Source organism: Ictalurus punctatus, chromosome 17 (genome assembly GCF_001660625.3).
Source record: "Ictalurus punctatus breed USDA103 chromosome 17, Coco_2.0, whole genome shotgun sequence".
NCBI lineage: Eukaryota > Metazoa > Chordata > Actinopteri > Siluriformes > Ictaluridae > Ictalurus > Ictalurus punctatus.
The window spans coordinates 782,419-808,486 of NC_030432.2; the positions used below are offsets into that span (position 1 = coordinate 782,419).

Sequence of the window (26,068 nt, forward strand, 5' to 3'; positions counted from 1 at the left end):
CTGTAATATCGACATTTTCCTCAAATGTGTTGGTAAATCATTAAGAAAATGCTCCATATTCAAAATGTTACAGTTTAATTACACTTAGCAGTGATTGCTAAACGTCTTGTAAACACGGTGAACCTGTGACACAAGCAGCTGAATAATAATACAATTTTAACCTCAGTGTGTGTGTGTGATTATGAAGGTACAAATAGTTGTTTGAGCGATAACGCTATAAAACAGAGTGCTTAAATGCTTTTTCTTGGCTGACGAGTTTCCATTGGAAATCATTGCTCTATGCTAGTAGCATAAAGGCACACAATATCCAGACCAGTGGGCAGCATTTCAATTTATGTTGCTAATGTTTTCTACATTAGCATGCTCAATAGACTGGAAATATGTTTTCGACCGCACTACGGAGAGTAATGAGGCGATCGATGGATTGCTAGGCTGCGTTTTTAGCATCATACTTAGCCTGTCAGCTAATGCAGGTTTCATAAATGTGGTGTTTATTGACTGGGATGTGTGTCAGTCACTAGTATTGGAACATCCATCTCAATTTTGGTCAATCCATGAGTGTGTGCATGCGTGTGTGACTGCTAATGGGTTCAAATTGGTAAGATATGGTTTGGGATCGGGATATGAATCCTGTAGCTCTTAGAGTTCCATGACAGGGTTAGTGCTTATTCAGGCCGTCGACCTGAAATACTTATTTAGTCAGTGTAGTGTAGCGTCACGTCTGTATATTCTAACATGATAGAGGAAGACAAAAAGCATCAGAGACCCTCGGATCGACGCCTGTGCCTTTTCATGGCCGATTGCATGGACAAGAAGAAAAGATCCTCCATCAGCACTTTGCCAGGCTCGTTATACAGAATGAGAAAATGAGATGAGAGAATTAGTAAATGTTGCTAACACTAAATAAGATCATGCTGAGTGCTCAGTGCTTACTCGCCATGTTAGCATTTCTGGTGGAATAATCACTTGAACTTTAGATTTTATATGACTTCAGTCAGAGATCCATAAATTAGCCTTTCCTGAAAACCCCAAGATGAAACGTGAGAATCGGCCAGCCTTGTTTGAAAAGGACGCTTTTGAAAGAAAACAATTAGCTATTTCTTGTTAGCGCAGCCATTTGACTACATGCCATGAATTCCAAATCAAAGAGAGCAGCTTAAATCTCAACTTGATTTTTGTTTCAATTATTTGGTTCAACCTACAGCGTAGCATAACATACTAGATTTAAACATGCAACAAAATATTAGTTTGCTAGCTAGCACCATAGGGTGTGGAGTATACTTAACTTAATATTAGCTTAATCTGACTAGCAAACTTGCTTTTAATTACAGAATATGATGGATAATTAATGTTAAGCTAGATTTTTGTTGTTGTTGTTGTTGTTGTTGTTTGGTTTTGTTCGTTCGTACGTTTCTGAGTGAGCTAGATTTGCACTTCACTTATGCTAACACTATCCAGCTAAAACAATCCTACCATTTTTGACAGGCTAGATAACAAAATGTGGAGTTAAGACAATAAAATATGTCATGGATTGCTGGAAGGAACTGCGTTTTAGATAATAATTAAATATTTGAAGTAGGGACACAGCTTAAACACTTTGGCTAGCTAGCATATAGCTGTTAAGTCTTTTATATAGACTTTGCAAAGGTAGAATGACAACAAAAATGACACAGAAATGACTGGAATATCAACATTTTCCTCAGATGTTTTAGCAGAATATTAATAAAGTGCTTTATATGAGAAATAATCAACTTTAATTACAGTTAGGTTTGACTGCTAAACTTCTCATACATGTAGTGAATCTGACAGGAGTGGGTGTATGATTGTACAATTCTAACCTCCTGTGTGTGTGTGTGTGTGTGTGTGTGTGTGCGTGTGTGTGTGTGTGTGAGAGAGAGAGAGAGAGAGAGAATCTGTATTGAATTGTCGCATTACTGTAAGCAGTGTGTGTCCACTTCAGTTGACTGCAGTGTGCGTAGGACAGGTGCTGCTGAGTAAATTCTAGTAAAGCCTTCCTGTGTGTGTGTGTGTGTGTGTGTGTGTGTGCGTGCATGCATATGTGTGTTTTTATATTCTAGCACAGCTCTCCACTGTGTGGCAATGTTTCTATGTGTCTGTCTGACTGTGTGTGTGTGTGTGTGTGTGTGTGTGTGTGTATGTGTGTGTATGTGTGTGTATGTGTCCGTCTGAGTGTGTTCTTTCTCCTTATCTCCTCAGTGCCAGCAGGACTTCTATCATACTGAGCCTCTCAACACACACAGTGACAGGCAGCTACACTGCCCACACACACACATGCGCACACGCACACACACACACAGACACACAGGCACACTCACACACACACACGCACACTTTATTCAGTGAGTACTTGAATCATCAATGAATAGTCAATTTTAATACTTCATTTTCTTGATTGAGTACAAAAATAAAGCGGCTAATTGCAGGGTGTCAATACTCATTAAGCATAATTGTTTAATTGGTGTGTAATTAACGTGTAATTATCATGTAAAATGATGTCATTATTATAATCCACTATACAATATTCATCAGATTCATGGAAATAAATGAACTCAAGGAAGAACAAAGGGGGGGAGTGGGCGAAACAAATAATCCAAAATTAAAATCTCATACTCAAAAAGTGTTTGTTTGTTTGTTTATTTATTGACGTACTTACTTACTTCTTTTCTTTTTTTTTTTAATTTCATAAAATTATTAAATAAAAGTGTTAAAATAACTACTGGTGATTATTTATTGATATTTTTTGTGGCCATCCATATATGGGAATGTGGGCTTCATTGAGTCCATATATGGAAATGTGGGTGTGTCATTAAATGCATTTGTGGAAATCTGAGCATGTCACTAAGTTTATATATGGAAGCATGAGCATGACAGTGAGTACATTTATGGAAACGTGAGTGTGCCATTGAGCGAGCCCATTTATGGCAATGTGGGTGTGTCTTTGAGTCCATATATGGAAATGTGGGTGTGTCATTGAGTCCATATAAGTCATTTGTGGTATTGTGGGAATGTGTGGAAATATGGGTATACCATTGGGTATGTATAATTCTTTCTGTCTTTTTTTTATATTTAATTCTTATAATTTCTCCATCAACTATAATTTTATTTTTAATGATGTATTTTGTAACTTAACAGGGCCGTGTTTTCTGGAAAATAGAATTCATACATGTCAGAGATTTCCCCTCACGCCGAGTGTTTTTGGTTTCTTGTCTGTGTTTCTGGTTTTCCCGTGTCTGTACATCGCCTGACCCGTGCCTGTTTTAGTTTTTCTGATTTTGATTTCCGATCACGATTTGGATTTGTCTGCCTGCCTCTCTTTAATAAAAGCCTTTTTTAAAACGCCCCATATGTGACAATACAATTCATTTTATTCATAAAGATGGGCTACAATACACTTTGTGTATGTGTTTTTTTTTTTTTTTTTTTTTTTTTTTTTTTTTTTTTTTTTTTTTTTTTACAAAGTGTAAAGACATGGTGTGGGTCATTCATAAGTTGTGAGGGTATAAGTCACTTAAACACAGACACACCATGTTTATCTGATTACAAAACGTTTCCCAGTGGCCTCTAATTACAGGCCAATTGCCAATATGTATAATTACAGTGATCATGGCACTTATCAGGTATTATCTCTGGCCTGACGTTGTGTTTATCCATTCTGTGCTCATAATTATATAGTAAGTATAGTGTCCACATAATTGCGTCAGATGTCTGAAACACACACACACACACACACACACACACACACACACACACACACACACTGCCAAGATGATAAAAGACCATTCTTTTTTCCCCCAATAACCCTTTTTTTCTCTTTTCTCACTCTATGATTTTTTCGTTTTTGCCGAAGGTATTATGTTTGATGGATGGTGAATCCGTGAAACCGTAGATGGGAAATTAGATCCATTTAGGATCCGTCTGATTCACTGTATCCACACTTCTCCTCCTCTTTTGTCTCTGTCTGAGAGTCTTTGACCCTTCCTCATTCCTCAGCCTGCAAGATGTGCAGTGCATGCTGTAAACACTTGGATTTCGTTTATTTTTTTATTTCCTTGCTTCCCTTTCAGTTTGTCCCAGAAGTTTGTAATCGATATTTCAGAAAGTCACCTTGAGTGTATTCTCATGAGACAGACTTCGGGCTGTCTCTAGAAAGATCCAGCAGCCGGCTGCACCAGTAGAACTTACGTTCGGTTTCAGCTTGGTTTGAATGTAATTAGCTGCTACGTTTGAGTTCATGAGTTTTGGCCAAGTAATGTAGCCTTAGATTATAACTTTTCTTAACTTTTCTTATAACTTAACTAGGTTGTAACAATTCACTTGCAGTCTGTCGCATGTGGGTGTGTAGTGTCTGCTAGGATTGTCAGCTGTGGGCGTGGGCTGTCCAGTGTGTTTTTTAAAATTCCGCTAAAACACTAGTAGACAGAAATTCTAGCCTAGGTCGGACCAGACGTGCCATAAGATTGGTCTGAGGAACTGATCGAGCCACTTGTTTGGATTTGTCGCTTTATATTGAGAATTGAGAAAATTGCAATTCAGATGTCAGTTGTTGCTGAGACTGAAGCTCTGTATGTATAAAATGTGTAACTGGAGCATTTATAAACCCGTAAACTCAAATATATTTGTAGGAATCAGTGTAGGAAAGAAAGGCAACATTACTGTGAATTATCAGTTTAAGACAGTGGAATATAACAGGAATAACAGAAAAGGAATAGGCCTGAAATGACAGCGTGTGAGACACCATATTGTACTTTGTAGGCACCACGGACTACAAACATTACCGACGACAACTCCCAATGGAACGCACAGACACGTCACCGTCTGTGAGGACTAATCACACACACCTGTTCTCAACCACACGGACAATCACAAAACACTACTTAAGAGACTGCTCATTCACAAGGTCTTCACGAAGTAATCCGATCAGTTGCCATAGTCTCTGTTTATTACCAAGCCGTTCCATTGTTTTGTCTATTCTGGTTTCGATTCTGCTTTGCCTTTGACCTTGATTTTTGCCTTACCTGCTCTAGCCTGTTGTCCTGATCGCCTGACCACTGCCTGTCTTTGTTTGTTTTTTGCCTTGCCCTCTGGATATTATAATCTTCATTAAAGCTCTTAACTGCAATTGCATCCGCCCTAACCTACATTACAGTACGTGACAGCGTGTGAATGTTTTCATGGCCAAACTAAACGTTCCTGTCAGATGTCAAAAGTTTCACTGCTTTTCCTCGTACAGTTAATTAATTCGGACCATTAAAGACGCTCCATAAAAGGCAAAGCTCGCAAAAGCAGTGAATACGTGCCGACTAATTTTTCCAGTAATGCAGCTCAGCCACTGCACCTAACACAAACACACATTGATGTTTCCTTCTTTTATGGGGTGCCATTACTTTTTGTCCTAATTATATGCTAGGATTATTCATCTAAATGTATGGATTGATGGATTTGTTTTTTACATAATTCTTTCCAGGTCATTAATATGACCGTGACTAGGTTTGTCTAAATGGTCATAATCTGGTGTCGAGTTGAAATGAATAAGTGATTTAAACCCGTATAAAACCTGTATGTAAAAACTCAGTAACTCATCAACAATTATACGATCTGGAGCCGATCATTCCGGTTCTTATCAGTGTGCCTCCTTATACTGAATCTTGCACACAATGTCAGATGTGAACATTTTTCTGAACTGGATTTTCATGTGTAAATGCTGCTGTGAACGATATCCAAATTAATTCAGTGTATCCAGTGCAATAAGTGAGGCCCAGTAAATGACTTTTGTCCAAAACTTCCCATGCTTCTGGAAATTTTGCTAGCAATTTTTAGTTAGTTAACTAGAATTAATCATAAGACCAACTAGTAGAAGTTTTATTCTTAGTAGCAAGCGACACTGAAAAAAGTATTCGCGTTCTTCATATTAGTACAGCGGACGAAGCTCGCCAAAAGTAAAGCGACACGGTGTTGCTAGGGCAAGGGCGGAGTTAAAGTCCTAGTAAATCCTTCTTGGTTGTTACAGTTCCTATGAATTCCTCGCACAGCTACCTTTGCCCAAATCCGATTGCGTATTTCCTCGATTTGTATTTCTTGGCTTTGTGCTTCCTTGGATTGATGCTCTTATTTTGTGCTCTCTGAGGGCTCGGAGCTCTAACGACATTTTAATTACTAGTATCTACATTATCAAAAGACTATATCTAGCGTAGCTACATATTATTTGTGCTTGAGCGTTGATGCAGTGACTCATGTCCTGATTAGTTAATTACAGTAACTATTATATGGTTAATTATATGAATAATTGTAACCTACTCCAAGTTACCGCATGCGCTGTCATTAATTCGGTCTGCGGAGATTCCTGAGTCACTGAGCTGTTTCTGCGGTCCTCTGTACATGCTTTATTTCTTGATGTTGCTGTGGGATTACATCACGCCGATGCTGTTTGGTCCCTCGTGTGCATTTGAAAGCATTGTGTATTTACAGAGACTCAAACCCAAGTGTTGTAAATTAGTGTTTTAAATTACAGTCATTCCGGAAGTGGCAAGAAAGTCATTTATCAAGGGGGGAAACTTTAGATGAAATGATAAGAAGAAAGAATGACGAATTAAGACAAAATGAGTTAAAATAACTTTCGTATTGCAGCCTTTTGCTAGACGGCAGAAGAGTTGGGTTGCCAGGTCCGTTTCTCTACTATCCTACTTCGGCAGATTGATGACTGGGCGTTCTGCGTACACTAAATGAAATTCGTTGTTAAACCATAAAATTAAATAAGTGCAATTATTATTTTTTTTATGAAGATTTATTTCCCTTCCTAAATTATAACAAATCATTATTAGAGAATATTTGTTTCAGCCTACAGTGTATAAATGAATTAATACATTATATTGAAGGAATATTTTCATTATATAAAACTTTAAATGCTTTGTCATGAAATTAAATGTATTCGTCTTTCACATTTTGTCCTAAAGATGTAAAAACTTTTGCACTAGGCTGGACTGACCCAGTGGTTTTCGAAAACACGGGTTGCCATGGGAATGCCAAACACAGCTTTTATTTTGAAAATACATGTAATTATATGAGACCGTAATTTTATTAATTTGATACTTGTGTTTTATTGTTGTTTTTTTTAAATGTCTTGCAGGATGATATTTTATAAATAATTACATTAAGGTTCGCCCTTACCATCATCCCAGTTGCCCATTGATCATTGGCAGAAAGGAAACTAGTACCACCAAGGTCACATCAGGCCATGTACCTCTCAATGTTTCACTTCCTGTTTGTTTTGTAGGCAATGCTCGAACTTTCCTCAGTGGTTGTTTTAGTGGTTTGTCATCATGAGAAAGCACTGTCCAGTGAGTTGTGAGGTATTTGGTGGAATTTATTTGCTGCTGGCATTGTATTGGCATTGTGTCACATCATCAATAAAGAGAAGGAAGGCAGTTCTATTGGCAGCCATACAGACCCTAAGCACCGTGTCACATCCGGGAGAATAATGTGGATTATGAGAAACAATAAATAAAGCACCTAGAAACTGTTACGGTTAGCAAATAACTGCTGTTTTCATCATCTCTATGCACACTCACTTCCTGCGAATTAATATGCGTGGATTATTATGTGACCCAGCTATACTGAAATCTTACTGAACCTCGTCAGGGGTCCAAGCACTCAGTGACCCTAGTTATTATGCTGAAGTATTACTGAATGAACTGTTAGTAAGTTTAAACAACATCTTCCAAACCAGATATCTTGGGCCTGTAAAAAAAAAAAAGAGAAAGGTTTTTTATTTCTTTATTTATTTAAATTTTTTTTACTCCTGATTATTTCTTCTTTTTGGAAAGTTCTTGCAAGCCTCTGGATTTTTGTTTGGATTCTTTATAGGGGTCCAAGCATGGAGTGATGCCCACTATACTGTGTTACTGGTACAGTAAATGGTTTATTTGATTTTATTTTTGGATTGCTCTCCTTATTAGTTGTTATTACCATTAAAAGGGGCCAGAAATTATCCATCCGCCCATGTATTTTCCATACCACTGATCCGACACAGGGCCTGGAGCCTATCCCACAATTTGGGTGACACCCTGAATGGGTTTGCCAACCCATCGCAGGACACAATCGCACACTACGGACAATTTGGAAATGCCAATCAACTTACAACGCATGTCTTTGGACTGGGGGAGGAAACCAGAGTATCTAGGGAAACGTGTAAACTCGGAGGAGGTGGGATTCAAATCCCAAAACCTTGAAGTTGTGAAGCAAACGGAACTTAGTGCTTGGCAACCTCTTTTTCTTTTTTCCCTATTATTAGGGATCCAAGCACTTATGCTGAAACCCTCATATATTAGTTAGGATTTTTATTCTCATTCTTTTCCTCCCTTAAAACGAATAATTTACACCAAACTATACATCAATGTTGCAAGATTTGCCTATAGATTGCTGTGGAATGTAATGTTCTAATGATACAGTGATAATCTCTGTTCAAGATGGCACAACTACTCCGTTGCAGATGTTCACAAGACTCTGGTCTGTTTCGTGTTATTGCATGTTATTATCTGTGCTAACATTCTTTTCGTTCTTCTGCTTTGCTATGTGTGATCCAAAGATCCCTGCATTAGAGTAGCGTCTCTTTTCTGTTATCATTACGGTCACTACATGGAAATGCAGCAGTCTCTGTGATAATTTTTTTTAAAAAAATAAATAAATAAAGAGAGAAAGAAACAGTCTCAGCTTCTTCGGGATTCAATCATAGCGAGTTGCAGCGCAGACGAAACTAGAATACAAAGGATCAGGGAACAAGATAAATGCATTAATGGTGCTGAAAATAGTGGCGTTAAAACGGAATGGTGTTAACGTGTTGTTAATGCGTCCCGTTCTTTTCAGAAAGAAATAAGGCCTACTTTCCTCTTTTCTGTGCTCAGCAGTGCTGTACATCTTGTGGTGACCTTCGTATTCTTTATGCATTTATTATTTATGCTAGTTTTTTTTTTTTTTTGAGATATCCATCTCTATCTGAAAGTGTTCTTAATATTCTACAGGTTTTTTTTTCCCCTCTCAAGATTGAAGGTTTTGTATATCTTCATGTGCCTAATATTTTATTCAGGTCATATTATTTCAGGAGGGTTGAAATCCTTACTCCTAACTTTCCCGAGTTTTTCTTTTCTCTTTTTTTTATTTATTTATTTTTTATTATTATTTTATTTACCGTGCGACTATGCCAGATGGACAGTTTCCATTTCCTCTTAATAGCAAAACATCAGAATAAAAGAAGACACCACCATGGGCATTTTTGCACAGGTGTGTTATTTCCATATTTCGTTCTCTCGGAGCGATTTCTGCAGTGTAACTCTAGCTCCAGAGTTTGCTCCATTAACAACATCAGTGTGACATACTTGCTGGCGGCCATCTTAGTCATCCTCTAAGCTGCGAGTTTCTGATGTGCTTCGTCTGGCACGGTGGGATGTTCCCTGAAAAATGAGCTTCATGTTTTGCTAAAATGTTTGCAGAGAATGTGACTACTGCAGAGTTTTAACCCATGCGCTCATCCTCCAAAGTTATTTTAGCTCAAATATAATCACAAAGTTATCGGTCCATATGTCAGTTAAGATCATTTAACAGTTGTCTGTCTTTTCGAATTCTAACGAAGTAAAGCTATTCTCTCTTATTTAAAACGTTCCCGTTAAGACCTCCAGTCAGATTCAAAAGAAACTGTGGACAACTGTGCTAACTGTGTCTTTAAGCTGATGTTCACTTCTGTTGCGTTTACCACCAAAGCATACATTAAAAACGAATCAAAACAATCACATTATAAGAAGCATGCTCAGGTAAGCTAGCTTGAGGTTTCACACTTACATTCACACACTATGGACAGTGTGGAAATCTGTCTACAGCGCATATCTTTGGACTGGGGGAGGAAGGACCCGGAGTACCCTGTAGTACTCGGAGGAAACCCCCAAAGCACAGAGAACATGCAATCTCTGCACACACAGGGCAGAGGTGAGATTTGAACCCCCTACCCAAGTTGCAAGTATGCAAGACAAATGTGCTAACCCCTAAGCCATCATGCCCCCTTCAGTTAGCAGAATATTTCATAAATATTTACTGATACTCTTGAATATGCTGAAATACTCACAGATACTTTTTGATGTTCACTCAAGTAGATTTTTGGCTCTGTGCTTCTACTTTAAATTAAGTAAGATTTTGACACAGTAGGCTTGCCCGTACTTTTACTTAAGTAATAACAGATCAAAGTCGAAAACGAGACTCGGAAGTCGGAAATATGCGATAAGAATTTGCAACAAAACACACGACAAGCAGAAATCAGAAAAACTAAATAAAGGCTAAACATGGAACAGGTGCACACGTTAGGAAAACTAACCAAAAATGGGTCAGGGCAGGAGACAGGACTAGACCCAAAACAAAGGCACATGGGAAAATTGGGAAAACACAAGCCATAATGTGCAAACAAAGCTCGCTGCTCTCAGAACCTGAGAAGGGGAATCTGTGACAAAAGATACCTTAAACAATACAAATACATTCACGTATGCACTTTCAGAAAAAAAAAAGGTACTAACGGTACTAAAAAACCCTTTCTTTTTCTCTGTGGTGTACCTTTAGTGTGTGTCTTTTTAAAATGGTACATACACAGTATGGTGTATGCATGCAAGCTTTACTCTAAAAGGAACTCACAGTCCACAGTATATATATATATATAAAAGCCACAAAAGATAGGTACAGTTTGGAACCTTTTTTTTTTTTTTTTTTACTGAGAGCGAAGCTGTGAGAAGATACTGATACTGTACTCTCTGTATGTGTCTGATATAGAAATTCTCATTGTGGATGAAGAACAAAGCCTTCCATATTCATAGAAAAGAACATCAAGTAAAAGAATTATGCTGAAAAGACGCTCATTCGGATTCTGAATACTGAATACGGTTCGAGTTACACGATACACCCAATCATAAATGGCTTAGCATAACGCAGAATAATATGCAAATTGTTTAACTTCCACTAGAGGTACATTTCTCACTTTTATTTTGTATTCCGTACCGTCTATTCCTCAACATCTGGAGCTTGTGATCTTTCCCCAAAAAATCGACATCCAGTGGGATTTTTTTTCTTCATCTTGTACAAAAAGCTTCGGCCTTGTAGTCCTGCCAGTCTTTAATGACAGTTTTAATTGTTAAACTAATATTATTCATAGAAATATGTGTATATGTATACAGTGGTAAATCAGGGTGTCTTTCCCACCCACTTTTCTTGAAGCTGTCTCATTCTTGCACATGTCTGCCAGCCAAAGTAACATCGCTCATTCCCACTGTCTTCCTTCCACGCTCTCCTGTCAGTCACTCGAGTCACTCCTGTCTTTAGTTAAAGTCTGAGTGCCTGGGCAGATGTGGTGCTGCAGAATGTCTCCTGCCTATTATTCTGTCACAAGCATGCTCACACTGAGCAACAGGTATTTGCGTCTGCCTCTTGATGATTAGTAATAACCAACAAAAACTGTGTTTCCTGGCATAAAATTACCGTTATTGGTGCTTGAAAGTTTGTGAACCCTTTAGAATTTTCTATATATCTGCATAGATATGACGTAAAAAAAAAATCTTCACATTTTTACAGAAGTCTTAAAAGTAGACAAGGACAAAATAGAGAAAGACAAAGTAAACAAAAATATTATATTTGTTCAATATTAAATCATTTTTCTCAATAAATAAATGACCTTTACAATAAATAAAAGCCCCCCCCCTTTTTATTATTATTTTTTTTTACTTTTTATATCAATAAGTGATTTTAATGTTACTTGACTCATATTTCGTGGTAATTTTTTTTTTAAATCCCTATTTAAAAAATATATTTTATATTTACTTTAATTAAAAAAATCTTTTCTGTAATTTCAATTTCAATTAAATTCATATAAATAATTAGCTTCTTGTTAGATTCTTTTCCATTTTTCTCTAGTTAAAAAATTTTTTTAATCAGCAAGTGGCTTTTTGTTTCGTTTTTTGACCCAAACATCTTGGTTTATTCCATAATTTACATTTAAATTAAATAAACTTTTTTTTTATTTAGCCGTAAGTTACTTGACCCATAACTAATGGTTCCAGTCTTCATTTTTTCTCTTTCAAAACTGAATTACTTTAAAATTTATATCTCATTCTTTTTCCATTTTTAAATAAAATAATAATGAAAAAATGATGCCCTCATTCTTTTTCCTGGTGCTACAGCACATAAAATGACTGAGAGCACTTTAGTCGAGATAAAATGTTTATAGGAATTTCTCTAATTAATTAACCGTAATGAATGTTACGCATATAAAACGGCACTTTAACTACCTTTCCTCTATTGTTCTCTGTGATGGAACATCTGAACACATGCGTAACTTCAGAGATGAGTGGAATAATGTCTCCATAAAGCTTTATGATGATTATAGCAGTGAGGTGTGTAATGTGAGACTGAGGCTGAGAGTGGGGGGAAATGAAATTTTATTGTTTTTTTTTTTTGTTTTTTTTTAAACAGACAGTATTTGAAGTATTTCCTGAAGTATGTTCTTCTGCCTTCTTAAAAGAGGTACAATACAATCATACCAGAAACTGAATTTCTAGCTACTTTTATATATCAAATATGTAGAATTCAAATTCTGGACAGGTAATGTGTTTCAATTTCTTATAAACTTACTATAGTTAACCCTGACTCCTCATGTTAACCTTGTCTTACGAATTGGTTCGTCTCATGTGCTAACTTTACCCTAATCTACGAATTGTTTCACTAATCCCTGCCCATCTCATGCTCAACTTCACACTGGTTTTAATTGTCACATGCTTTTAAATTGTTTTACAGATTGTTTGATGAATTCATTTTTCGAATAGCTTTGCGAATTGATTTTATGAATTGTTTTACTATCTTGTGCTAACTAACACTAATCTTAATCTTCAGTTGTTTTACAAATTGGCTTATCTCTCGTTCTAACTCACACTTATCTTAATTGTTACTCGGTAAATTGTTTCGAGATCGGTACTATTTTTGGAGTTAGGGATGGGTTATCCTTTGTATATAGAGTGATCTAGCACTGACTTAACATGGGCTTGTGTTACTTGCTTACTCTGTTCTCTGAGCTCAGCAATATCACATCTAAAGTCCACACTGATAGCCAGTGTAGCTACTCAGGCTCTGGTATATACACTGTAATTGATGGGTTTAATAGTGTTTTACTGATTTGTGAGTGAACAACAGGTGTAAGAATAGAGTGTGTTCCACTGCACTAACCCCCTAAGGCCATGTGCTACATTACAATTTTATATATATATATATATATATATATGTGTGTGTGTGTGTGTGTGTGTGTGTGTGTGTGTGTATGTGTGTGTGTGCATAACCCCAACTGTTAGCCATCAATGTCTTTTTTATAGCATGTGTAGTCCTTTCGATCAGAACAGCATGAGAGGAAGTCTACATACAAATAATGAATTAGTGAGTGTTGTTTGTGTACAGTATTAAAGCGTTTAATACATGTAGTAAACTGGCAGGTAGATATTAGCATATCTTTTACATTTACTCATTTCCCAGATCTAAAGCAGGATTTAGGGTTAATCTGTCTGGATTAATGAACATTATGGGATCAAATACTGCGCTAATGCAAGTTCAACTTTGGTGTAACATAGAAAGGTTTTGTGTGAGAATATTACATGAAATGCTATACGTGAATCGGACAAACACTGCCGTTTGCTAGAACTTATTTATGTGACACAGGGTTCTGCACGCTTGTTGGAGCCGGGATGGATGTAAGAGCCAAGAATGCCGTCGAATACATCTCATGACTTTGATATGCTGCTGTACGACGCACAAGCCCAGTCCTCTCGTTAGACGTAGTGAACGCAGTGTTGAAACGGGATCACTGGCCCAAATCCTTCAGCGGCGAAGCGAACAGCTAGAAGATTTGTTGCCTGGCAGCATCAAGCATCTCAAGCATTCAACTATGCATTACATAAGCTATTACATACTGTAAGTTGCTTGGTTAGCTAAATCACTATCCAATAGCTCGTTCTTTGCAGAGAAATATATCTAAGCTTCAGACAGTCATTAATTATGCATTTCAATACACTGCGACTAGAATAGTACGGTAAAAACGACACTATGAAATGTATTTCAACGTTATTGTGTACAATATTAAGGTGGGTTAGTACTTATGCGAGTCATCATTTCCACTTCGAAGCTGGCCTTATCGATCATTTATTTCCTGAAATTCAAGCCAAACCTTGTCACGTCTTTATGTGGGCAATGGGACCGAACATGAGAGAGTTCAATATTGAGTTTGTTAGCGTTTAGCAAAACCAACCACACGCTGTGTCTGCGATTTAGAAGACATGACTGCTGCTGCTGCTGATATTGTACTGTACCATTTCAGCACCACTCATTTTTCACATGCTAATAGCCGCCATCCATGCTGAACAGTTCAATAAAAGCATCTTAAACTGCATTTGAGACTTTATCCTTTACCGCTATCTGAATTTCTCTTGAAGTTACTAGTCCAAGGTCCTGCCTTTCAATCCTCTGAGTAATTCTAAAGCCTAATTAGGAAAATTCATTGTTTGGCAGATGACATAATGCTTAGGAATTTGGTACATGTTTAGCTCTTTTTTTTTTAAAGTTAGAGATGAGAACATATTGCGAGGCAGCTTGAGACTGAGACTATGTGCCTTCCAGATCGATCATTAGACATTGAGCTGTTAAGCAACCACATGACCAACGACAACAATCAGTTATCACACCAGATACAAATACTTTGAAATGTATAACTGGCACAAATGTGCTTAATCCCTTCTGTTTTTTTTTTTTGTTTTTTTTGTCTGTTCTTCCTGGATCTGTAAATGAACAACATTTAGCACTTTCTAAGAGGATGTTTTAAAGACCGGTGTGATTTTTACCTCTGCTTCCATTTCCTTACTACTTTAGAAATCTCTTAATAACCAGGTGTTACCTTGATAGGCACGTTACCCGACTGGCAGATGTGTTAGCAAACCATGTAGTATCTAAACAAACCTCCAGGTGGGTTAGCATCTCAAAAGGTGTTTTAGAACTTCGTTGGTGTGTTAGAAGACGTACAAGTGTATTAGCACATTGTCAGGTGTGTTAACTGTTGTGGGGAATTTTCCCCATCTCCCACATACTGTAGATTTGAGGATAAGCAATGAACCAAAATAGTTTTAGAATCACAAGGAAACTTTAATATAAAGGTAAACCTAAGCAATAAAGGAGGTCTGTCTTGACCTCCAGGTGTGTTCATAGACAACCAAATTTGTTACCAGTCTATCAAGTGTGTTAGCAGAGCAAAAGATTGTTTAGAAGTTCACCGGGTGTGTTAGATTAGAACCAGGTGTGTTAGCACATTGTTTGGTATATCTGTAGATTGTCAGGTGTATGACGACTCTACCAGATGTGTTAGCAGACCTTGGTATGTTGTACTAGTCCACCAGGTGTGGTAGCAGACCTTCATGGGTGTTACCAGGCTTCCAAGAGTGTAGGTGTCTTAGCACATTGCCAGATGTGTTAGCAGACCTTCATGTGTGTTACCAGTCCTCCAGGTGTGTGTGTGTTTCAGCACATTGCCAGATGTGTTAGCAGACCTTCATGTGTGTTACCAGTCCTCCAGGTGTGTGTGTGTTGTAGCACGTTGCCAGATGTGTTAGCAGACCTTCATGTGTGATACCAGTCCTCCAGGTGTGTGTATGTTTCAGCACATTGCCAGATGTGTTAGCAGACCTTCATGTGTGATACCAGTTCTCCAGGTGTGTGTATGTTTCAGCACATTTCCAGATGTGTTAGCAGACCTTCATGTGTGTTACCAGTCCTCCAGGTGTGTGTGTGTTTCAGCACATTGCCAGATGTGTTAGCAGACCTTCATGTGTCATACCAGTCCTCCAGGTGTGTGTGTGTTTTAGCACACTGCCAGGTGTATTATCAGATTTTTAGTTACATTGGCAGATTGCCAGGTGAGTTAGCAGATCACCAGGTGCGTTAGAAGACCTCCAGGTGTATTGAGAGATCGCCAAATGTGTTGGCAAATTATCAGGTGTGTAAGCACAATGTCACATGTCATAGCACATTGTCAGGTGTATTAGCAGACAATCAGTTGTGTTACAAAACAACCTCAGATGTGTTAGCACATTGCCAGGTGTATTAGCAGATTGCCAAGTGTGGTAGCACATTGCCAGGTGTATTAGTACGTTGCCAAGTATGGTAGCAGATCACCGATTGTTTGTTTGTTTTTTAAGATTGCCAGGAACCATTGTTTATACAAAATCTTTCAGATTCGAACGCTTTGTAGCATTGGAGCCCTTTATTGTAAGATGTACTATCGGATAGATTTGGCTTTGAGATGTGAAAGTGGGAATTGAAAATCTGTCTACAATTAAGACGAGCCGCCATTAACAGACCTTATTTAATACAAACAGCTCTGTGTTGATTACCCAAGTTCTTGAAATGAGCAAAATGCACATCACTAGCTCTTGGGTGTGGAGAATTGAACCAAATAAGTGACATGCATCACTATTTTACATATGTAAATGAGGACCGCAGTGAAATTGTACTAACTAAAAACATGTACCGAGTCTGGTGTTTTCGTAAAGAAAAGTAATGCTGCTTCTACTCCCTGGTTGTTTGGATGCTTACTGATGTCCAAGTACTTCAGAAACACATTTTCCTAAAGATCAGGGTTGTTTTAGCTTTAGGCCAGTGTGATTCTCACCCACTGCATGCTGGTGCGCTAAAGTACATTTTTTTCCCATGTCGCTGGGCATTTGTTTAAAACTAAAAAAAGAAGCCAAGTTATTTTTTCCCACTTCTGCTGCTTTCTTTGCCTGAAGCAGATTTGAAGTACAGAAAAGTAAATACGAACATTATTTTTTTGTTGCTTTTAATCCACAGTCTATTTCTAGACATCATGGGGGCTCAGCATCTGGCAAAGGCTTTCTGGATGTTTATGTCAAATATGTGCTCGTCAAAGATAGTGTACCTTCCAAATCATTAGAGAGCTTTAGAAGAGAACTGCAACTGATTGAATAGAACATATCTGCTACACAGAAGTGCTGGGTTCCATCAGGTTTCCGTATTTGAAAGTTATGAGACACCGATAGTGTTGGTGTTTCTCCTCCAGAAAGAGCTTGTCATGGTTTCGACTGCTTCAGAAGAGAATTGTGACTGATTGAGTAAAAAGAGAGTCTTTGTTTGCTATTCAAAAAGCTCAATCTACCATCACATGTGTTGGTGTTAGTGTTGGTGTTCCTCTTTCTCCAAAAAGAGCTTGCAATCATTTTGGCCGCTTTAGAGGATAAACAGTTGAAATTTTTGTGACTGACTTCTCTTTTTTTTTTTTTTGGATGCAACTTTTTTTTTTTTTTTTGTGCCATCGTGTTTCCGTATTTTCCGAAGTTGAGAAACTGATAGTGTTGGTGTTAGGCATGGGCCGGTTACCGGTTTCAAGGTATGCCACGGTTTGAAAACGTCACGGTCACAGTCAAAGACGGAAAAGCGGGAAATCCTCGGGTTGTGTGCGACCCCTCCCCCTCCGGTTGGTGCGAGCAGTCAGTCACCTGTGTGTAGGATGGCCGAAAGAGGTGAACCCCTGGAAGTTTTTCCCCCGTCGAAAATGACAGTCAATTTTTCAGGGTACCGAAAACATTCAGACGGTCACGGCTTGGAAGAGGAAGGACATCCAACTTGTAAGACGTGTTTACGAAGAGTGGCCACTAGAGGAGCCAATCCGTCAAATGTGATATCCCATCTACGGCAGCACCACCCATCGCTCTTCACTTAATTCAAGTTCAAGTGGCTTTATTGTCTTTTCAACCATATACAGCTGGTACAGTACACCATGAAACGAAACAACGTTCCTCCAGGCTCACGGTGCTACACAAAACAACACAGGACAGTACAGTACTAAAACAGGACAATAGTAAGTGACGGTGTAGCGCAGAAGAGTACACAGTTTTAGTGTGGAAGTGTCTGATATACAGGTAGTGCAAAAGATGGGTTCCAAAGAGTACCAATATAATTTAAAATGGTATAAATGTAGGACTGGCACCCTGTCCAGGGTGTACCCCGCCTCATGCCCGATGCTCCCTGGGATAGGCTCCAGGTTGACCCGTGACCCTGAAGAAGGAGTAAGCGGTAGAAGATGGATGGATGGATGGTATAAATGTAAACATAACATGCTAAGACTGAGTATTGAGCAGATTAGCTTATACCAAATATGGACATAGCAGTTATTGCAGTAGCAGCCAGGTAGAGTGTTTAAAAGTGACAAGAAATTAAATATTTTTAGAAATACATTAGCAGCAAAAATGCAGGAATGTGCAAATATTGCAATAGGAGTGCGATGGTGTTCAGTTTAGAGAGAGTGTGTGTATGTGTGTGTGCCAGTCCAGTCTCTGAGTATTGGGGGAAGAAGCTGCTAGACAGTCTGGTTGTGAGGGCCCGAATGCTCCAGACGGCAGGATGGTGAAGAGTGTGTGTGAGGGGTCTGTGAGGTCACGCTGGCGGCTTTGCGGATGCAGCGTCTGGTGTAAATATCTATGATGGAGGGATGAGAGACCCCAGTGATCTTCTCAGCTGTCCTCACTATCCGCCGCAGAGTCTTGCGATCCGATGATCTCCGAACCAGACATTGATGCAGCTGCTCAGGATGCTCTCAATAGTTCCTCTGTAGAATGTGGTGAGGATGGGAGGTGGGAGATGGGCTTTCTTCAGCCTTTGCAGAAAGTAGAGACACCTCCTCGGTTACGGAAGTTAACGCTGTCTTGAAATGAACATTTGCAACAAGATAAGACAGTTAGCGCATTTAGCACTGGTGAAATAAATACTATAGGCTTGCTACCGAGACAGATAACATGGCTAATTAACTAGCTAACATCAGCTAGTTTCCCCCGACATGTGTCTTCACAGAGTGGGGAAGAGCAGAGTTTTATCTTTGTCCGATTTAGTACAGTTTAGATTAGATTTAGATTTAGATTCAGTTTAGCTGGTATCACGTCTATACTTCTTGTTGAAGTCTTCCACCATTGCGTACTTCACGGGTCCAGACTTGATCCAGGAACGGTGGACATACTCACATTCCTGCATCATAACTTGGACTGAGTAGAAGAGTAGAAAGTGAGCATGTCTCCACAAACCTAGTTGAGCTGCAGGTTTAGGCTCACTGCAATAACTGCATTTATGTTCATTTAAGTAAGAAGAATTCAAGTATTTATTTAATTATTTAAACCTGACATACATGTTTACTCCTGTTCCAAATATTCTAGATCAGGGGTGTCCAATCTTATCCGGAAAGGGCTGGTGCGGGTGCACGTTTTCATTCCAACCAAGCAGAAGCCACACCTGATTCCACCTGTTTAATCAGTTGATCTTGGCTTTCAATAGAATCAGGTGTGGCTCCTGATTGGTTGGAATGAAAACGTGCACCCACACCGGAACTTTCCGGATAAGATTGGACACCCCTGTTCTATATGTTGCGTAAAAAGAAAATATATTGTGTTCAATGGGGAAAAAAAGAGTAGTTTTTTACCCAGACATTTTAGAGCTGTAATCGTAATACCGCGATACCGTGAAATATTTTTGCTTAAGGTTATCATACCGTGAAAATCTCATAGCGGCCCATGCCTAGTTGCTGTTCCTTTTTGTTTTGTTTTTTTTCTTTTCAGAAAGGCTTGTCATCATTTGTACTCTTGTGGTTGTGTCTAGCAGTGACATTTCTGTTTGTTCCGAGACTCTGACCAGTTCGTGGCAGTGTAAGTGTCTGCCAGTTCGTCTGAAGGGTGGCACAGTGGCACAGCTGGTATTTTGCTGCCTCACAGCTCCAGGGTCCCTGATTCGATCCTGAGCTTGAGTTGCTGTCTGTGTCGACTTTTGCAAGTTCCCCGCATGTACCTGTGGGAGTACACAAGTCCCAGCTTATTTATATAAGCAGTAATAATCTATCAAATAAAATAAAAAATATGCTAATAATAAATTCAAGATAAAAATGTGTTATTTATACTTGAACCAAGACCTGTACCCCCCCCCCCCCCCCTCAAACCAGCCCTCATCCTTCTGTCTCACGGCTGCTAAATATGGATTCAGCCAGGCGTGAGAGAAAGGCCTCTGCATCGAAGTGATTCCTATACTAATTAAAGGAGCCGTGAAGGGAAACACGGTTTGTTCTCCCTCTTTCTTTCTCTCACACCCTCTCTTGCACACGTCGCTAATTTTGTCCTGCTTGGGAATAATTAGGCCTGGCTGCCAAAAAACATGAAGCGGCGCTGTTCGGTAATTTCGGTCATTCAGATTAGTGGGTGACATTTTTGCATTTTCCACAATGATTCTTGAAAAGTGGCGTTCTTATCCCACTCGCCATAGTGACCCCCGCTATGATTCATAGCTTTGAATTACCCCCCGTAATGGGCCGTGACTAATAAGAAACAGCACATACGGTCTGGTATTAAAAATGGTTTGCTAACATTCACAGGAAGTCCGTTCACGAGAACAGAACCATCGAAGCGAGAGAAAAGATCTGAATCACTGGGTGGACTGGCAGTGTTATTTTTTCCCTTTGTTGTTTAATTGAAAGAAAAAGAGAAATAGTTGTTAATAAAAGAACAGACTAAACGGTGAGTCAGCACTCCATGACCTTTGGGTGGCTTTTAGCGTTTAGCTTAGTGGGGTGACCGTAGATCTTTCTGAAAAATGACAGACAAGCACCTGGTCAGTCAATAATTTTTCAAAAGCTCAGAGTCATTGAATCGGCAAGGTCGCGTGTAGGTCTCTGCCTTTTCGGTGTATAATTGCCGTATATTCTTCCAGAGAATAATGAAGAAGAAAGGTTGCCAAAGCAATTGTACACACGTGCAGTGAGACAAATTACAGGAGGCCATGACATCACGCACACACACACACACACACCATAAAAATAATAATAATAGTTTTAATAACTAGTGATATATTTGTAGCCACTTCTTATTGGTTTAAAGAACAGCTCAGAAATAGGACTAAGTACACCAATACAAAACCTGTATCGGTCACAACGAGGAAGCGTGGCCACTGAAGGAGGTGTGGCCACTGAATGAGGTGTGGCTTCTGTACCAGTGAATGAGGCGTTATATCTCTGTCTGTCAGTTCCAGAGAAGGAGGCATGGCTTATGTACCAGTCAGTCCCAGTGAATAAGGTGTGGCTTTTCTACCTAGTTCAGGAGGTGTGGTCTATGTCTCTGTCAGTCCTAATAAAGCAAGCATGACCTCTGTCAGTCCCGGTTCAGAAGGAGTGGCCTGTATACCTGTCAGTTATAGTCAAAGAGGCATTGCTTCTGTGTCTTTCAGTTCCAGTAATAAAGGAGGTGTGGCCTTTCTGTCAGTTCTCACAAAAGATCCATGACCTCTGTGACTGTCAATCCCAGTATTTGTCTATATCATTATGATGTAAGGAATCAGACTGAAGTTCCCTCCCTGCTGACACTGTAACGAATCATACTGCATTGTCTTCCCTCAAAATGCTGCTCTAACCAATCAGACTGCAGTTCTCCCTGACACGATCCTGCTCTAACCAATCAGACTGCAGTTCTCCCTAACACAATCCTGCTCTAACCAATCAGACTGCAGTTCTCCCTGACACGATCCTGCTCTAGCCAATCAGAATGCAGTTATCCTGACACTATCCTGCTCTAACCAATCAGACTGCAGTTCTCCCTAACACGATCCTGCTCTAACCAATCAGACTGCAGTTCTCCGTGACAAGATCCTGCTCTAACCAATCAGACTGCAGTTCTCCCTAACACGATCCTGCTCTAACCAATCAGACTGCGGTTCTCCCTGACACGGTCCTACTCTAACCAATCAGACTGCAGTTCTCCGTGACAAGATCCTGCTCTAACCAATCAGACTGCAGTTCTCCGTGACACGATCCTGCTCTAACCAATCAGAATGCAGTTATCCTGACACTATCCTGCTCTAACCAATCAGACTGCAGTTCTCCATGACACGATCCTGCTCTAACCAATCAGACTGCAGTTTTCCGTGACACGATCCTGCTCTAACCAATCAGACTGCAGTTCTCCCTGACACGATCCTGCTCTAACCAGTCAGACGGCAGTTCTTTGTGACACGATCCTGCTCTAACAAATCAGAATGCAGTTCTCCGTGACACGATCCTGCTCTAGCCAATCAGAATGTAGTTATCCTGACACTATCCTGCTCTAACCAATCAGACTGCAGTTCTCCGTGACACGATCCTGCTCTAACCAATCAGACTGCAGTTCTCCGTGACACGATCCTGCTCTAACCAATCAGACTGCAGTTCTTTGTGACACAATCCTGCTCTAACCAATCAGACTGTAGTTCTCTGTGACACGATCCTGCTCTAACCAATCAGACTGCAGTTCTCCCTAACACGATCCTGCTCTAACCAATCAGACTGCAGTTCTCCCTGACACGGTCCTACTCTAACCAATCAGACTGCAGTTCTCCGTGACACGATCCTGCTCTAACCAATCAGAATGCAGTTCTCCCTGACACGGTCCTACTCTAACCAATCAGACTGCAGTTCTCCGTGACACGATCCTGCTCTAACCAATCAGACTGCAGTTCTCCCTGACATGGGCCTACTGTAACCAATCAGATTGCAGTTCTCCCTGACACAATCCTGCTCTAGCCAATCAGACTGGAGGTTTTGTTGTTGGTTTAAGTTGGTTGTTGTTGTTTTTGTTTCTTGCTCTCTTCTTGTTTGGTGTGTACACAAAAGCAATTAGAGCTTCATTTTTTTTCATTAGAACTCAATATGAAATATGAATGAAGCTGCATTATTAGTGGTAGTACTCATTATACATACTCTCTCCTATTATATGTTAATCCACCATTATGCATGAGTGCCTGTAATGTGCAGACATTATGACAGCATGTTCAGCTTTTATTAATGATGTGCAGCTTTAAAAATTCATGCAGCCACACGCTTTCTGTGATTGATGCTAATGCTCACTTCCCGGACAGCCAGCACACCGGCCAGCGGGGCATCAGACGGCCAATCGGTCCAGCTGTAGGCAGAGAGTGGACATTTACGGTGATGCAATCTCCTTGTAACAGAGAACCAGACACTTCAACTGACGAGCATGAAAACTGTCATCTTGGCTCTAAATTGGTGACCTTTGGTATGATCTGTGAAACAGATGGTGGATTTAATGGATCTGTGCATGTGCAGGTGCTGCTTTAGCTTTTAGTGATATTTAAAAGCCTGGTTTAAGCACTTGTAAATATTCAGTGCCTACCTCATCTCCATCAAGATTGAGACCTCCATTTCTCTGGCAGCTTAACAGCATCTTAATGTGATTCAAGGACCCACATTCTCACACGGAGTTGCCTTGGTAACAAAGTTCTCAGTTCGGCTGATTATTTTATTTATTTTAGTCCTGTGATGTAGGAAAATCAATAGTGAAAAAACCCTCAAGGAAGCATTCCAACACAACCCATTTCAGACAAACCATTTCTGTGTCCTAGTTAGTACTCTGCGATGTTATTGGACCTAAATGGAGCAGATATAGTGTTATTACTGATGGAAACCGTGACATTTTACAGTCCTTGGCGGAATGATCCCGATGGTCAGTGTCTGACTTGTACACGTGTGCATGCGGAAACAGATTTGTTTTTCTTCGCAGGCTTAATTCAATTTAGCACAACTGTCAGAGGGATGTGTTAATTAGAGCATTCCTGAATTCTAAAAAAAAAAACAGTTATTATGCTGATAAATGACTAAAGCTGAGAATTAAAAAGGTGCACGTTTGGTCTAAAGTTGCTCTCCGCAAAAGGTGGTTAAAATATTCGTCCCTTTTGTCAGGGTCTCTCCTTCTAAGATAATATGATGTGCATCTCTGAATGTGATCAGTGATGGATAAAATATTTAAAGATAAAGTAAAATTCGATTTAGGACCGTTACTGAAGGCCACATGCTTCAGGATTATGCAAAAAAGTCCAATTAATTTGAAAAAAGCCACACCTCCTACAATAAGACTGACAGGCACAGAAGCCACACCTACTTCCCTAGAACTCACTCACAGAGGCCACACCTACTTCCCTAGAACTCACTCACAGTGGCCACACCTACTTCCCTAGAACTCACTCACAAAGGCCACACCTACTTCCCTAGAACTCACTCACAGAGGCCACACCTACTTCCCTAGAACTCACTCACAGTGGCCACCTACTTCCCTAGAACTCACTCACAAAGGCCACACCTACTTCCCTAGAACTCACTCACAGTGGCCACACCTACTTCCCTAGAACTCACTCACAGTGGCCACCTACTTCCCTAGAACTCACTCACAAAGGCCACACCTACTTCCCTAGAACTCACTCACAGTGGCCACACCTACTTCCCTAGAACTCACTCACAGTGGCCACCTACTTCCCTAGAACTCACTCACAAAGGCCACACCTACTTCCCTAGAACTCACTCACAGTGGCCACACCTACTTCCCTAGAACTCACTCACAGTGGCCACCTACTTCCCTAGAACTCACTCACAAAGGCCACACCTACTTCCCTAGAACTCACTCACAGTGGCCACACCTACTTCCCTAGAACTGAATTACAGAGGCCACACCTTCTTCCCTAGAACTCACTCACAGTGGCCACACCTACTTCCCTAGAACTCAGTTACAGAGGCCATACCTATTTCCCTAGAACTCAATCACAGAGGCCACACCTACTTCCCTAGAACTCAGTTACAGAGGCCACACCTATTTCCCTAGAACTCACTCACAGAGGTCGCACCTGCTTCCCTAGAACTCAGTCATAGAGGCCACGCTAATTTCCCTATAACCAAGTCTAAGAGACTACGCTTCCTTTCCTAGTACTCAGACACATAGGCCACACCTACTTCAATGGAACACTGTCACATAGGCCACACCCCTTTCTCCAAAACTCTAGTTACACTGGCCACACCTACTTCCCTGGAACCTTCACTGGCCTTCAGTAAGACTAACTGGAACAGATGCCACACCTCCTTCCCTTGAACACACAGATGCCACGCCTCTTTCCCTTTAACTCACTGAGGCCCCGCCTTCACCATTTGATGTCATTTCTCAGTAGTAATAAGCACTAGTAATAAATAGTCGCCAATTTGTGAATCACTCATTTTGTAAATATTTGTGATAATCTTCAAATACACTCCTGTTCATTTCCATATGCACTATATAAACGATTCTCTCTCCTGTTTGATCTCGGACAAGTCCCAGCTTCGTCTTTTTTTAAAAAATCTCCCATTCTCACCTTTCAATCAAGCAAAAAGAGAGCGTGGCGGAGCTATTACTGAATAATGGTGCCTGTATAAAGACCCGCTGTCTTTATTGTCACATTCTCTCTCTGGGGGTTAAAATGAAAGAGCGTGGCACTATATCTGAATGGATCACAGTGCAGATTCATGAGGTGTAAACTCCCTTCTTATTTCACTACCTTTTAGTCTCGGGAGACGGCGGCACACGGAAAGTGGGTATTTTCAAGGCCATAGCAGCAAGCCCAAGCGTTTCGTAGAGGTTTGATTTGTTTATAAAACTGCGACACGATATGCGGCTTTGCGCTCGTTATTTCCTTATTTACATTTTCTAACATCATAAACGTGTGGTAATAAATCCTCAGAACAAAATTCGGCTTTGCGATCACAATATGTCATAAATTAATGACTTCGCTGTAGTCATTTGCATAAAAATATGCATTTCATCTCTCAGATTTAGCCACTGTGATGGGTTTTTTTTTTTTTGATGATCGTCGCACCTTGGGAATTATTTTTTTGAGTCAGCCAAGCAGAAGCAGGAATGTGTGTTGTATCGCGTCTCGGAGGGATTTGCTCTCATTTGCGCTGTAACATCAAGAAAAGTGACAGTTCTTTCTTATGACTTGCTGTATTTATGGATTTTATTGCAGCGGTGTGTCTGGTGACAATTCTGCAAATCACGCTGAGGGGACTTGATGGGCCATCGCTTCTTTAGTCACCACGTATTTAAAAATCGCTGCTTAAGCGGCTTATTATTATTGCTATACGACTCGGTAACTCGAATAGGTAATG

The 26,068-nt window shown here is 39.9% G+C and overlaps 1 protein-coding gene across 3 annotated transcripts in view; it reads left to right on the forward strand.

The window, feature by feature from the left end:
- Positions 1-26,068, forward strand: part of lrfn1 (leucine rich repeat and fibronectin type III domain containing 1) — a 141,395-nt gene that overhangs the window by 102,912 nt on the left and 12,415 nt on the right. The window lies entirely within an intron of this gene.